This window comes from Tamandua tetradactyla, chromosome 15, assembly GCF_023851605.1.
Source record: "Tamandua tetradactyla isolate mTamTet1 chromosome 15, mTamTet1.pri, whole genome shotgun sequence".
NCBI classification, from domain to species: domain Eukaryota; kingdom Metazoa; phylum Chordata; class Mammalia; order Pilosa; family Myrmecophagidae; genus Tamandua; species Tamandua tetradactyla.
Window position 1 is genome coordinate 26,520,461 of NC_135341.1, and position 16,029 is coordinate 26,536,489.

General features: G+C 36.6%; 1 protein-coding gene and 1 pseudogene across 4 annotated transcripts in view; one reads left to right on the forward strand and one right to left on the reverse strand.

Moving 5' to 3' along the window:
• The window catches only part of PXK (PX domain containing serine/threonine kinase like), a 95,685-nt gene that overhangs the window by 37,763 nt on the left and 41,893 nt on the right, over positions 1-16,029 (reverse strand). The gene's annotated exons all lie outside the window — the stretch shown is intronic.
• On the forward strand, positions 7,539-8,056 carry LOC143656999 (U6 snRNA-associated Sm-like protein LSm5 pseudogene; annotated as a pseudogene).

Below are 16,029 nucleotides of genomic sequence, written 5' to 3' on the forward strand. Positions count from 1 at the left end.
TGATTTCAATGATTAAAAATGTGAAAATATTGTACATCTTAGAAAAACTGCATAATAATTTTAAAACTTTATTTTTAAAGTTTTAAAACTTTTATCAAAATTATACATGAACATAATTTCAAGAACCAACATGTTCTTCCCACCTGTGATATCTCCCTCCCTCTCCAGCCACTAAGATATATCCATTCCCTACTCCCCAGAACCAGTTACATCCAATTCTATCAACTGATCTTTTGGCATTGGGGAATACTTACATTATGTCTTAGATTTTTTCATTTTTAGGTATTATCTATAAATCTCCCATTATGGAAGATGAGAATTAAGTTAGCCTTCACAATCCTGACTTTACTCTATACCCAATCTTTTCAAAATAGTTACATTGTAATTTTTAGTGCAATTCATTACTTGAAAGAAATAGAAATGCCTTTACTCATATTTAACATAGTTGTGTGCACAGAAATTTTTAAGGAAACAAAGAAAAGTTCAAACAGAAAAAATGCAACAAATAAGTGAATTTAGCTTTATTACAAGGTACAATATCATTATGCATTTAACTGTATTTCTTTATACTACCTATGAACAACAAGAAAATAAATTTTGTAAAAGTACAACATTAGCAACAGTATTGAAAATAAGATTCTTAGACAGAAATGAAAGCTAGAGACTAAAAAATATTGCAGAGGAACATTAAAGAAGGATGAAACAAATGAAGAGATATAGCAAGTTTATGGACTGGAAGATATTAAGAGATTAGGTTTTCCCACATTGATCTATAGGTCAGTACAATCACAATCAACATCTCAATAGGCTTTCTTTCCTGTAACTTCTTTGTGTGTGTGTGAAATATAAGATACATTAAAAAAAGCAATACATTTCTGTCATGGTTAGGGACAGGTGTCAACTTGGCCAAGTTGTGGTACCTGTTCATCTGATTGGGCAAGCGCTGGCCTGTCTGTTGCAATGAGGACATTTCATAGGATTAGGTCATGATCACGTCAGCTACATCCACAGCTGATTCCATTTGTAATCAGCCAAAGGGGAGTGTCTTCTGCAATTAGTGATGCTAAATCCAATCATGGGAAGCCTTTTAAGGAGGACTCAGAGGAGACAGATTGCATTCCTGCTTTGGCTGGTGAGCCTCTCCTGTGGAGTTCATCCAGGCCATCCATCGGAGTCGTCGGCTTCACAGCCTGCCCTGTGGATTTTGGACTCTGCATTCCTACGGTCACGTGAGACACTTTCATAAAATTTATATTTGCAAGTGTTCCCTGTTGATTCTGTTTCTCTAGAGAACCCTAACTAATACAATTTCCAAGTAAATTTTTTTATTAATTTTTAAATTTTTAAAAAAATATAACAACACATGCTTAACTTATGACCATTCTGTTCTACATATATAATCAGTAATTCACAATATCATCACATAGTTGCATATTCATCATCATGATCATTTCTTAGAACATTTGCAACAATTTAGAAAAAGAAAAAGACAACAGAAAAAAATTCGTACATACCACACCCCTTACCCCTCCCTTTCATCGATCACTAGCATTTCAATCTAAATTTATTTTAACATTTGTTCCCCCTATTATTTATTTTTATTCCATATGTTTTACTCGTCTGTTGATAAGGTAAATAAAAGGAGCATCAGACACAAGGTTTTCACAATCACACAGTCACATTGTGAAAGCTACATCATTATACAATCATCTTCAAGAAACATGGCTACTGGAACACAGCTCTACATTTTCAGGCACTTTCCTCCAGCCTCTCTGTTACATCTTGACTAATAAGGTGATATCTATTTAATGTGTAAGAATAACCTCCATGATAACCCCTCGACTCCGTTTGGAATCTCTCAGCCATTGACACTTTCTTTTGTCTCATTTCACTCTTCCCGCTTTTGGTGGAGAAGGTTTTCTCAATCCCTTGATGCTGAGTCTCAGCTCATTCTAGGATTTCTGTCCCATGTTGCCAGGAAGGTCTACACCCCTGGGAGTCATGTCCCACCTAGACTGGGGGAGGGCAGTGAGTTTGCTTGTTGTGTTGGCTGAGAGAGAGAGAGAGGCCACATCTGAGCAACAAAAGTGGTTCTCTTAGGGGTGACTCTTAGGCCTAACAAGTTGGCTTGACCTGTCCTTTGTGGGATTAAGTTTCATATGAACAAAGATTGGGGGCTCAGCCTATTGCTTTGGTTGTCCCCACTGCTTGTAAGAATATCAAGAATTCAACTTGGGGAAGTTGAATTTTCCCTCTTTCTCATTATTTTCCAAAGGGGACTTTGCAAATACTTTTTTTATTCACTGTTCAAATCACACTAGGATGTATTGGGGCATCACTCTGGCCAAACCAATAAAATCTCATGCCCTACGCAAGGTTCCATGTATTTATGGTGTTCAATTAAGCTGTCTACATAAGTTATATTAGGAACGGCACTAGTTAAAAAATAAATTTTGTACCAAATAACATCTTTTGCTTTAGTCTCACATATCAGTTAAAATTTTAAAATATTAATTATCATCTATTATCAACACCCTGCAGTAATGGCATTCCTTTGTTCTTTCTCATGCAAAAACATTTTTAAAATGTGTACATTTAGTCCCTATTATTATACACTCTAGGCATTCCTAGATTATACCATCTCAATCTTTATCGTCTTTCTTTCTGATTTCATTTGTGCCCCCCAGCCCTCCTCCCTCTATCATTCTCACATTCAGCTTCATTCAGTGTTTTAACATAATTGTATTACAGTTAGGTAGTATTGTGCTATCCACTTCTGAGTTTTTACAATCAGTCCTGTTGCACAACCTGTATCTCTTCAGCTCCAATCGTCCACTATCTTACCCTATTTCTATCTCCTGATGGTCTCTGTTACCAACGAAATTCTCCAAGTTTATTCACTAATGTCAGTTCATATCAGGGAGATCATACAGTATTTGTTCTTTTGTTTCTGGCTAATCTCACTCAGCATAATGTCCTTAAGGTCCATCCATGTGGTTACATACTTCATAACTTTATTACAGCTGCATAATATTCCATCGCATGTATATACCATAGTTTGTTTAGCCACTCGTCTGTTGATGGACATTTTGGCTGTTTCCATCTCTTGGCAATTGTAAATAATGCTGCTATAAACATTGATGTGCAAATTCCATTTGTGTCCTTGCCCTCATGTCCTCTGAGTAGATAACTAACAAGGGTATTGCCAGATCATATGGCAATTCTATATTTAGCTTCCGGAAGAAGCACCAAACTGCCCTCCAAAGCAGTTGTACCATTTGATATTCCCACCAACAGTGGATAAGTGTGCCTCTTTCTCCACATCCTCTCCAGCACTTGCCATTTTCTGTTTTATTGATAATGGTCATTCTGGTGGGTATAAGATGATATCTCATTGTGGTTTTGATTTGCAATTCCCTAATAGCCAGGGAAGTTGCGCATCTTTCCTTGTGCCTTTTGGCCATTTGTATTTCCTTTTCTGAGAGGTGTTTGTTCAAGTCTTTTGCCCATTTTGTAATTGGGTTATCTGCCTTTTTGTTGTTGAATTGAACAATCTTTATATATTCTGGATACTAGACCTTCATCTGATATATCATTTCCAAATATTGACTCCCATTGTGTAGGCTGTCTTTTTACTTTCTTGACAAAGTTCTTTGATGCACAAAAATGCTTAATTTTGAGGAGTTTCCATTTCTTTCTTTCTTTCTTCAATGCTCTGGCTTTGGGTGTAAGGTCTAGGAAACCACATCCTATTATAAGATTTAGAAGATATTTCTCTACATTTTCTTCTAGCAGTTTTGTGGTCTTAGATCTAATGTTTAAGTCTTTGATCCATTTTGAGTTAATTTTTGTACAGGGTGTGAGACATGGATCCTCTTTCATTCTTTTGCATATGGATATCCAGTTCTCTAGGCACCATTTTTGAAGAGACTGTTCTGTCCCAGGTAAGTTGGCTTGACTGCCTTATCAAAGATCAATTGTCCATAGATGAGAGGGTCTATATCTGAGCACTCTATTGTATTCCATTGGTCAGTATATCTACCTTTATGCTAGTATCATGCTGTTTTGACCACTGTCGCTTCATAATACGCCTTAAAGTCAGATAGCGTGAGACCTCTGACTTCATTTTCTTTTCTCAGGATACTTTTAGCTATTTGGGGCACCCTGCCCTTCCAGATAAATTTGGTTACTGGTTTTCCTATTCTGAAAAGTAAGTTTTTGGGATTTTAATTGGTATTGCATTGAATCTGTAAATCAATTTAGGGAGAATTGACATCTTAACTATATTTAGTCTTCCAATCCATGAACACGGTATGCCCTTCCATCTATTTAGGTCTTCTGTGATCTCTTTTAACAATTTCTTGTAGTTTTCTTTGTATAGGTCTTTTGTCTTTTTAGTTAAATTTATTCCTAAAGATTTTATTCTTTTGGTTGCAAATGTAGATGGATTTTTTTTTCTTGATTTTCCCCTCAGACTGTTCATTACTAGTCTATAGAAACACTATAGATTTTTCAATGTTGATCTTGTAACCTGCCACTTTGCTGTACTCATTTATTAGCTCTAGTAATTTTGCTGTGTATTTTTCAGGGTTTTTGACATATAGTATCATATAATCCGCAAACAGTGAGAATTTTCCTTCTTCCTTTCCAATTTTGATGTCTTATATTTCTTTTTCTTGTCTAATTGCTCTGGCTAGAACTTCCAACACAATGTTGGATAACAATGGTGATAGTGGACATCCTTGTCTTGTTCCTGATCTTAGGGAGAAAATTTTCAATTTTTCCCCATTGAGGATGATGTTAGCTGTGGGTTTTTCATATATTTCCTTTATCATGTTAAGGAAGTTCCCTTCTATTCTTATCCTTTGAAGTGTTTTCAACAGGAAAGGATGTTGAATTTTGTCAGATGCCTTTTCTGCATCAATCAAGATGATCAAGTGGTTTTTCTGCTTTGATTTGTTGATACGGTATATTACATTAATTGATTTTCTTATGTTGAACCATCCTTGAATACCTGGGATGAATCCTACTTGGTCATGGTATATAATTCTTTTAACGTGTTGCTAGATTTGATTTGCAAGAATTTTGTCGAGGATTTTGCAATCTCTCTATATTCAATAGAGAGATTGTTCTGTAGTTTTCTTTTTTTGTAATATCTTTGTCTGACTTTGGCATTAGCATGATGTTGGCTTCATAGAATGAGTTAGGTAGTTTTCCCTCCTCTTCAATTTTTTTGAAGAGTTTGAGCAGGATTGCTACTAATTCTTTCTTGAACGTTTGGTAGAATTCATGTGAAGCCATCTGGTCCTGGACTTTTCTTTTTGGGGAGTTTCTTAATGACTGATTCAATTTCTTTACTTGTGATTGGTTTGTTGTGATCATGTTTCTTCTCGAGTCAATGCTGGTTGATCATGCCTTTCTAGAAAGTTGTCCATTTCATCTACATTGTCAAATTTATTAGCATAAAGTTGTTCATAGTATCCTCTCATTACTTCCTTTATTTCTGTGGGGTCAGTGGTTATGTCTCCTCTTCCATTTCTGATTTTATTTATTTGCATCCACTCTCATCTTCTTTTTGTCAACCTCGCTAAGGGTCCATCAATCTTATTGATTTTCTCATAGAACCAACTTCTGGTTTTGTTGACTTTCTCAATTGTTTTCATGTTCTCAATTTCATTTATTTCTGCTCTAATCTTCATGATTTCTTTCCTTTTGCTTGCTTCCAAGTACATTTTAACAAGTAGTTATAGAACAGATTTTAAAGTTTGGTATGGGTTACGGTTCCATGAATTTTCATTTTTCATTCTAGCTGCTCCAAGATACTGAAGACCAACAGAAATACCAATATAATATTCAGCAGTCATACTGATAGGATACTTAACATACTGTATGGATAGGATACCTAACATACTGATAGGATTGTTAAATCCTATCTCCTCTGTTATACTCCTCCTCTTTAAATAACATATACATATATAAGCAAAATTTCAAGGCACACTGCAACAATCAGTTGTAGAACAGATTTCAGAGTTTGGTACAATTCCATAATTTTAGGTTTTTTATTTCTAACTGCACTAAGGTACTGGAGGCTAAAAGAAATATCAGTACAATGATTCAGGCATCATACTCATTTGTTAAACCTGACCTTCTCTGTATAACTCCACCATCATCTTTGATCTTTCTCCCACTCTCTAGAGGTATTTGAGCTATGCCCATTCTAACTTTTTTCATGTTGCACAGGGTTGTTGATAATATGGAATGGGGGATGGAATTAGCTGATGTTCTGGAAGGGCTGGCCCTTCAGCATTTCAGGACTTATCTGGTCCAGGGACCCAACTGGAGGTTGTAGGTTTCTGGAAAGTTACCCTAGAACATGGAACCTTTGTAGAATCTCATATAATGCTCTAGGTATTCTATAGGATTAGCATGAATGATTGTGGTTGGGGTTTATGATAGGTAGCAATGTCTAACTGAAGCATGTGCTGAAAGTGACCTCTAGTGTAGCCTCTTGACCATATCTGAACTCTCTCAGACACTAATACCTTATTTGTTATACTTTTTTTTTGCTTTTTGTCAGGATGGCTTTGTTGATCCCATGGTGCCAGGGCCAGGCTCATCCCTGGGAGTCATCTCCCATGCCACCGGGGAGATTTTCATCCCTGGATGTCATGTCCCATGTAAGGGAGAAGGCAATGATTTCACTTGCAGAGTTGGACTTAGAGAAAGGCCACATCTGAACAACAAAAGAGGTCTTCCAGAGGTGACTCTTAGGCATACCTATAGGTAGGTTAAGCTTCTCCACTATATACATAAACTTCACAAGAGCAAGCCTCAAGATCAAGGGCTTGGCCTATTGACTTGGGTGTCCTAATGTTTGACACAGTATCAGGGGTTTCCCCGGTGGTAAAGTTTGATAGTTCCATAATTTTTGTCCCATCCCTCAGAGAACTTTGCCAGTACTTTTTGATTACCTGCTTAATATATTCTAGGATGTATCCAGGCATTACAGTAAGCTATATAGAATTAAAGGTTCTCATTCCTAATCTGGACTCCCTGTGTTTGGATTGTTTAAATGACCTATCCAGATAGGTTGAGTTAGATTATATGCTACAGAAAATTTAGGTTCTGGACATAATAAAACTTTCTTCCTTTGGTCTCAAAGAGTAGATGAAGCTCTAAAATACAGGCAATGTCTTCCTTATCCCTGTATTCTGATTTACCTTAACCCCAATCCGATCAACTTCATTCTTATCTCTAAATACTAGGTTATACATATGTAAAAAACAGCCCCTCAAAATTCAGAAATAACAATTACTACTCTGGACTAAATTCACTGCTAGAAGAGTTTACAAACTAGGCCCCAGTTTTCTTATAAGTATTTCCTAAATAAGATCATACAATATTTGCTCTTTTGTTTCTGGCTTATTTTGCCTTACCAAATGCCTCACCAAAGTTCATTCACTTTTTTGCATGCCTCATGACTTCGTTTAGGCTTTTCTTTTTTTAAGAATTAACCACATAAAAATTATGATTTTCCGGCGTGGTCATGGCGGCAAATGCTACCACCAATCCGTCGCAGCTCCTGCCGCTAGAGCTGGTGGACAAATGTATAGGATCAAGAATTCACATTGTGATGAAAAGTGATAAAGAAATTGTTGGCACACTTTTAGGATTTGACCACTTTGTTAATATGGTGCTGGAAGACGTCACTGGGTTTGAAATCACACCAGAAGGAAGGGGAATTACAAAATTAGATCAGATCTTGCTAAATGGAAATAATATAACAATGCTGGTTCCTGGAGGAGAAGGACCTGAAGTCTGAATGGATTTCCTTGACTGATACTTGATTCTGTTTTGTTTATAATGGCAACAAAATGGAAATTTATTTTACCTTTTCACTGTTTAGAGTTTACAAAACTAAGTTTCCTGTTAAAGGGAAGTGTTTTGAAAATGCATTGTAAATGCCAATTTTTGTACGTTAATCATGTTTATCTTGGGAAAAGAAGACAACAGTTTACTGTTTGAAGACTTAAAAAATAAAGGCATATTTGGTTAAAAAAAATTATATGAAAATGCTAGAGACCTAGAATAATCAAATCAATTTTGAAAAAAAGGAAAACAATGATTTTCAAAAAGTGTCATAATGCTGCAGTAATTAAGACAGCATAACTGGTTTAGGTTAGAACAATAGAACAAGGAATGGAATGAAGTGTCTAGAAATACTCACGTTTATATAGTCAACTAATTTCTAGCAAAGTTTTCCAAGAATTACATGGTACTGGAATAAATGAGTAACCATAAATAAAAACATGAACCCTGATGCTTACATCACTTACATCATACACAAAAATTGATTTGAGATAGTTTATAGAGCTAAACATAACATTGAATTGATAAAACGTCTAGAAGTACAGGAGAAAATCTTTGTGTTCTTTGGATAGGCAGAGATGCTCTAGATAAGTCACAGAAAGGAGAATCTATAATAGAGAAAATTGATAAACTGGACTTCAGCAAAAGCAAACTTTTCAGTTTATCCAAAGACGCCATTAAGAATAGGAATCAGCACATCATCATTGGGGAGAAAATATTCACCAAACATATATCTGAGAAAAGGGTCTGAGTATAAAGAACTTTTTTCCTCAAAAATAAAAAGATGAAAAATTTCATTATAAATGGGAAAAGGCATGAATAGACACCTCACAATGAAAGATACACAAATGCAGTTCCCCGGCAGTGCTAATGCACCACACTTTTGAGATCCACTGCTCTGTCCCTAACTTCTGCTTGCCTTGCCCTTTCCAAATCATAATTCAGGGATCTCTGCATCTCTTCTGGGCATCCCCATAAGTTTAGGGCCAGGTGGCATTTAAGGAGGATGATCAGTGTGGGGTTGGCCCAAGACTTTGGCCCTTGCCAAACCAGTCACCAATGCTGAGAAGAAACAATATAATCTCAACTGAAGGGTAGAGGAGCCGACTAACTGAAGATGCTTCCTCCACACGTGATCGGTTGGGTGTCCACACCTGCACCTGCCTTCAAGGCCTGCCCAGGCCCTAAGCCCTGCTCTGGCAGTGGGGATAGCCCACCTCATGTTCCAGTGCAAGAAATCTCAACAGACAAAGTCATATGTGTGATTAATGCAATTCATTCTTACATTAAGTAAATGATATTCACAACTGAGCTAAGGCAGTCATGCTTCCTTTTCCTTTCCAACAACTTGTAGTTTATTTTAATTTAGTTTTCTATTCAACTCTAAGCTGTCTAAGCCTCTCTCGACAGATACATCTATTGCATCTTTAAGGAGTATGTTCAAGAGCCCTTTGTCTGCTCCAATCAGACTGGTTGTCCCTACACCTGTTGCTAAGTTGGCATCCTGGGATCTCCCTTTATCATCATCCTAGAGATGTCTTTGGCTCTCCTGTGGAACCTATTTCTATATCCCATACCTTTTTTTTTCTTAGATAAGTCCATTATTTTTGGTGAAACATACCCTCTGTCAGCTTCCTAAAAAGGGAAACAAGGTAGATAAATCTTTTGAAAATTTGTATGTATAAAAAGGTCTTATACTTGACTCATAGCTAGTCTTAATGTGGAATTCTAAGTTGGAAATACTTTTCTTCAGAATTTTTGAGAATTACTTTGTCCTCTAGTTTCCCGTGCTGCTATTAAATATTCAAAGAAGTACTCATTCTTGATCCTTCATAGGTGGCCTGTTTTTTCTTTGTTTGTTTTTGTCCCAGGAAGCTTGCAGGATCTTCTCTTTGACCTCAGTCTGTGAATGTCATGTGCTTTTGGTAGTCTATTTTCATCCTTTGTAGCTGAGTACTTGGTGGCTCTTTCAATCTAGAAATTGTATCATTAAGTTCTTTGGTATTTTCTGGTACTGGAACATTATTTTCTCCCCATCATGTCTTCAGCTTTCTTTCTGGAATGCTATGGACTAGCCTAATTGCCTTATCTTTTCTCTCCTATTTTCTCCTTCCTTTTCTTTTTAATCTTTCTGCTTTAATTTCTAGGTCATTTCTTATATTTCTTTATGTTTTCTATTCTTTTTTTTTTTAAATTACCATCCTGAACGTAATGTAATTTCTCATCTCTCTGAGATTATAAAGCATAGCTTTTCTGAAGTGTTCTTACTGCAAACTTTCTATTTTCTCAAAGCTTGTTTTTGTTGTTATTGTTTCTATTTTTCATGTTAAAAGTGTTTTTTTTATTTCAAATAGAGTTGAGAGGTCATTTTGGAAGTTATTCTTACACAAGCTTCAGGCAGTTATTGCAAATTGCCACAGTATGCCAAGCCCCAATCAGTAGTATTCCTGAAAATCCTAAAGAATTCCCTGTACTCTATCTAAGACTCTAAAAAAGTTTTACTTATATTTTTTAACATTTTTTTTATTGTATAGTATAACATATATACAAAGCAAAGAAACAAAAAGGCAATAGTTTTCAAAGTGCTCTTCAACAAGTGGTTACAGGACAGATCCCAGAGTTTGTCATGGGCTACCATACGATCCTCTCAGATTTTTCCTTCTAGCTGCTTCAGAATATAGGAGGCTAGAAGGCTTAAATATTTTTTTTTATCATCACAATCAACTTTTTTCCTCCTTTTTTTGTGAAAAATAACATATATACAAAAAAACTATAAATTTCAAAGCATAGCACCACAATTAGTTGTAGAACATATTTCAGAGATTGGGTTACAATTTTACAATTTTAGGTTTTTACTTCTAGCTGCCCTAAAATACTGGAGACGTGATATCAATTTAACGATTCAGCATTCATATTCATTTGTTAAATCCTATCTTCACTATATAACTCCACCATCACCTTCAATCTTTCCATCCCTCTCTTAGGGGTGTTGGGCTATGGACCACTCTAAATTTTTTATATTGGAAGGGTCTGTCACTATTATGGGGTAGGGAGATGGAACTATCTGATATTCTGGAGAGGCTGGGCTAGGTTTCAGGACTTATCTGGACCAGGGACCCATATGGAGGTTATAGGTTTCTGGAAAGTTACTCTAGTGCCTGGAATACTTGTGTAATCTTATAAATTGCCTTAGGTGTTCTTTAGGATTGGCTGGAATGGTCCTGGTTGGGGGTTGGCAGGTTATGATAGGTAGCAAAGTCTAACTGAAGCTTGCGTTAAGAGCAACCTCCAGAGTAGCCTCTGAACTCTATTTGAACTCTCTGCCACTGATACTTTATTAGTTATACTTCTTTTTCCACTTTTGGTCAGGATGGAATTGTTGATCCCACAGTGACAGGGCTGGATTCATTCCTGGGAGTCACCTCCCACATCACTAGTGAGACTTTCACCCCTGGATAACATGTCCCAGGTAGGGGGGGAGAGCAGTGATTTCACTTGCAGAGCTGGGCTTAGAGAGACTGAGGCCACATCTGAGCAACAACAGAGGTCCTCCAGAGGTTAACTCTTAGGCACACTTATAGGTAGTCTAAGCTTCTCCACTACCTATATAAGCTTCACAAGAGTTAGCCTCCTGATCGAGGGCATGACCTATTGATTTGGGTGTTCCTAAAGCTTAACACAGTAACAGAGGATTCCCAGATGGTAAGGTTTAATAGTTACATATTTTTCTCCCATGCCTCAGGGGACTTTGCCAATACATTTTGATTATCTGCTTAATATACTCTAGGATGTCTCCAGGCATTACAATAATCTTTACAGGATTAAAGGACCTCTTTCTGTAGATGTTAATTAATATTTTAAAATTTTAACTTCTGTGTGAAACTAAAGCAAAAAATGTTTATTTGGTACAAAATTTATATTTTGGCTAGTGCAGTTTCTAATATAACTTATGTGGACAGCTTAATTGAACACCATAAGTACATGGAACCTTGAATAGGGCATGAGATTTTATTGGTTTGTCCATAGTGATGCCCCAATAAATTCCAGAGTGATTTGAACAGTGAATTAAAAAGTATTTGCAAAGTCCCCTTGGGGGAATGGTGAGAAAGGGGGAAAATTCAACTTCCCCAAGTTGAATTCTTGATATTCTCACAAGTAGTATGGACAACCAAAGCAATAGGCTGAGCCCCCAATCTTGGGGTTTGTTCATATAAACTTAATCCCACAAAGGATAGGTCAAGCCTTCTTAAAATTAGGCCTAAGAGTCACCCCCAAGAGAGCCTCTTTTGTTGCTCAGATGTGGCCTCTCTCTCCAGCCAACACAACAAGCAAACTCACTGCCATCCCCGTCTATGTGGGACATGACTCCCGGTGGACCTTCCTGGCAATGTGGGACAGAATCCTAGAATGAGCTGAGACTCAGCATCAAGGGATTGAGAAAACCTTCTCAACAAAAAGGGGGAAGAGTGAAATGAGACAAAAGAAAGTGTCAATGGCTGAGAGATTACAAAGTCCAGAGGTTATCCTGGAAGTTATTCTTACGCATTAAATAGATATCACTTGTTATTCAAGATGTAATGGAGAGGCTGGAGGGAAGTGCCTGAAAATGTAGAGCTGTGTTCCAGTAGCCATGTTTCTTGAAGATGATTGTATAATGATGTAGCTTTCACAGTGTGAATGTGTGATTGTGAAAACCTTGTGTCTGATGCTCCTTTTATCTAACTTATCAACAGATGAGTAAAACATATGGAATAAACATAAATAATAGGGGGAACAAATGTTAAAATAAATTTAGTAGATTGAAATGCTGGTGATCAATGAAAGGAAGGGGTAAGTGGTATGGTATGAATGAATTTTTTTCTGTTGTCTTTTTATTTCTTTTTCTGAATTGATGCAAATGTTCGAAGAAATGATCATGATGATTAATATGTGATGATATTGTGAATTACTGATTATATATGTAGAATGGAATGATCATATGTTAAGAATGCTTTTGTTTGTTTGTTGTTACATTTAAAAAATAATAATTAAAAAATTAAAAAAAAAAAAAAAGGACCTTTTTCTTATTCTGGGCCCCCTGTGTTTCAATTGTTCAAATGAGCTATACAGATAGATTAAATTAGATTATGCACTACAGAAAATTTCAGTTCCAGATCAAATAAACCTTTCTTCCATTGGTCTCAAAGAGTACGTGTGTTTCTAAAATATAGACACTGTCTTCCTTACCCCTATGTTCTGAATTACTTTAACCCCAACCTGTTCAGCTTCATTCTTATCTCTAAAATCAGGTTAAATATAAAAAACAGCCTCTCAAAATCCAGAAATAATAATCACCACCCAGACTTAATGTGTCTGCTCTAAAAGCTTACAATCTGGGCCCCTGTTTTCTTATAAGCATTTTCTAAAGGTGACCACACCATTTTTCTTTTGTTTCTGGCTTACTTTGTCTCACCAAAGATCCCACATGTTCATATACATCGTTGCATGCCTCACAACTTTGTTCCTTTTTACATCAGCACAACCTTTGTTCATAAATATATACCATCGTTCGCCAATCTACTTCTCCGTCAGTGCATCCTTCAGCTACCTGCATTCATCATACATCATGTAGAGGGCCCAAAGTCCACAGTTCAACAACATTCTCTATTTTAGATAATTTCATTGTTCCCAAGAGAAAGAAAACCAATAAACACACCCTCACCAAATAGGAATTCTAAACCTCCTCTTTAACTCTTGTCCCTCACCCCATTATTTACCTCTGCTGTTGCTGTGGTAGTGCTGATGGTTTCCTTTTGAACATAGCTCATAGCATGCAATAGCAGTTTTCCCCCATAAAAACACTCTTCATATAAGAATCATATCTTTGAAGTAATTCTTGTGAGAACTAATTCATATTTCTAGTGTTTATCAGTGGGGCATATAGGTCTATACAATCCCTTTCAATCTTGTTCATCTTCCATGTGGTAATACTACTTACAGACCCACTAGAGAACCACCTTCACAACTATCTATTCCCCTACATGGAAGTTCAACCTCATTAGCTACCCATTGGTTGTTTAAGAGTGTGTTATTTAATCTCCATATATTTGTGAATGTTCTCATTCTTTGGTGGTTATTGAGATTCAGCTTCATCCCATTATGATCAGAGAAAGTGCCTTGAATAATTTCAATGTTTTTAAATTTATAAAGTCCTGTTTTGTGCCCCAGCATATGATCTATCCTGGTGAATGTTCCATGAGCACTAGAAAATAATGTATATCCTTGTGCTTTAGGGTGCAATGATCTATATATATCTGTTAGGTCTAATTCATTTATCAAGTTATTTAACTTCTTTATTTCCTTGGTGATTTTCTGTCCAGTTGATCTATCTATAGAGGAGAGTGGTGTATTGAAGTCTCCTACTATTATTGTTGAAACATCTATCGCGCCCTTCAGTTTTGCCAATGTACTGACTTTGGTGCTCCTTGAGTGGGAGCATAAACATGTATGACTGTTATATCTTCTTGGCGAAATGACCTTTAATTAGCATATAGTATCCTTCTTTGTCTCTTATGATGCATTTACATTTACAGTCTATTTTGTCTGATATTAGTATAGCTACTCCTGCTTTCTTTTGGTTACAACTTGTGTGGAGAATCTTTTTCCATTCTTTCCCTTTCAATCTATTTGTATCATTGTGTCTAAGATGAGTCTCTTGTAAGCAGCATATAGCTGGATTATGTTTCTTAATCCATTCTGCCAATCTGTATCTTTTAATTGGTAAATTTAGTCTGTTAACATTCAAAGTTGTTACTGAAAAGGTGTTTCTTGATTCCACCATCTAATGTTTTTTATTTTGTTGTCAGATCTATATATTCTTTTCCCTCTTTCTCTTTGTATTCTTTAACTTACCCTTAGTGGTACTCTTCAATTCTGTGCCCTCCTGCAGACCTCGCTCTCTGTCTTTTTTTCTTTTCAGCCTACAGAACTCCTTTTAGTATTTCTTATAGGGCCAGTCTCTTGTTGACAAATTCTTTCAGGACTTATTTGTCTGTGAAAACTTTAATCTGTCCCTCAATTTTGAAGGACAATTTGGCTGGGCACAGAATTCTTGGCTGTAAGTTTGTCTCTTTCAGGATCTTGAATATATCATACCATTGCCTTCTCTTCTCCAGGGTTCTAGTTGAGTAGTCTGAACACAGTCTTATTTGATTTCCCTTGTATGTAGTAGATTGTCTTTCTCTTGCCACTTTCAGGATTTTCTGCTTCTCTTCAACATTTGACAGACTGATTAGTATGTGCCTTGGGGAAGCTCTGTTTGGATTTATTCTGTTTGGAATTTCTTGGGTTTCTTTGACTTGTATATTTACATCCTTTATGAAGGTTAGGAAGTTTTCCCCCATTATATCCTCAACTATTCTTCCTAGTCCTTTACTCCTCTCCTCTCCTTCCGGGACACCAATGATTCTTATATTTGTGCACTCTGTTTTGTCTATCATTTCCCTGAGTTCCAATTCAATTTTTTTCATCTTTTTTGCCATTTGCTGTTTCAAGTCTTCGAAGTCAATTATTCTGTCCTCTATATCATTTATTCTTTCTTCTATCTCTCAAAATCTGGTGTTGTGTGCCTCTAGTATGTTTTTCATTTGGTCAACAGTCTTCAATCATTGTTATATCTGCCATTTTTTCTATTTATTCTTTCAAATTCCTCCCCTTATGCTCTTCTAGTATCTTCTTGATCTCCTTTATGTCATTTGCAATCCCACTTATTTTAAGTGGAGTTGTATAAAAATCTTTGGTTAGTTGTTAAAGCATCTATGTCTCCTCTGGTGTTTTAATTTGGTCATTAGGCAGAGCTATATGTGTCTGCACTGTGATATGCTTAGTGATCTTCTGCTGTCTTCACGGCATGTAAACATCTTGATTGATTTACTTTGGGAGTTGATTTTTTTTCAGTACTTCAAGGCCTTGTGTTTGTGGGATGGTTGTGCAGCAGGGAGCAGGGCATGGGGTGAGGCACTCAGTGCAGGGATGTTTGCTGCAGGGCAAGTACAGGCACAGGTTGGGGATGTTACGCTGATGCTTATGAATGTGGGTACCTAGCAGCCAGGGAGGATGTAGCTGTGCGGGTGCACCAGCCTCGGGGGCATAACCCTGGTGTGCGTTGGTCTAAGGCACAAG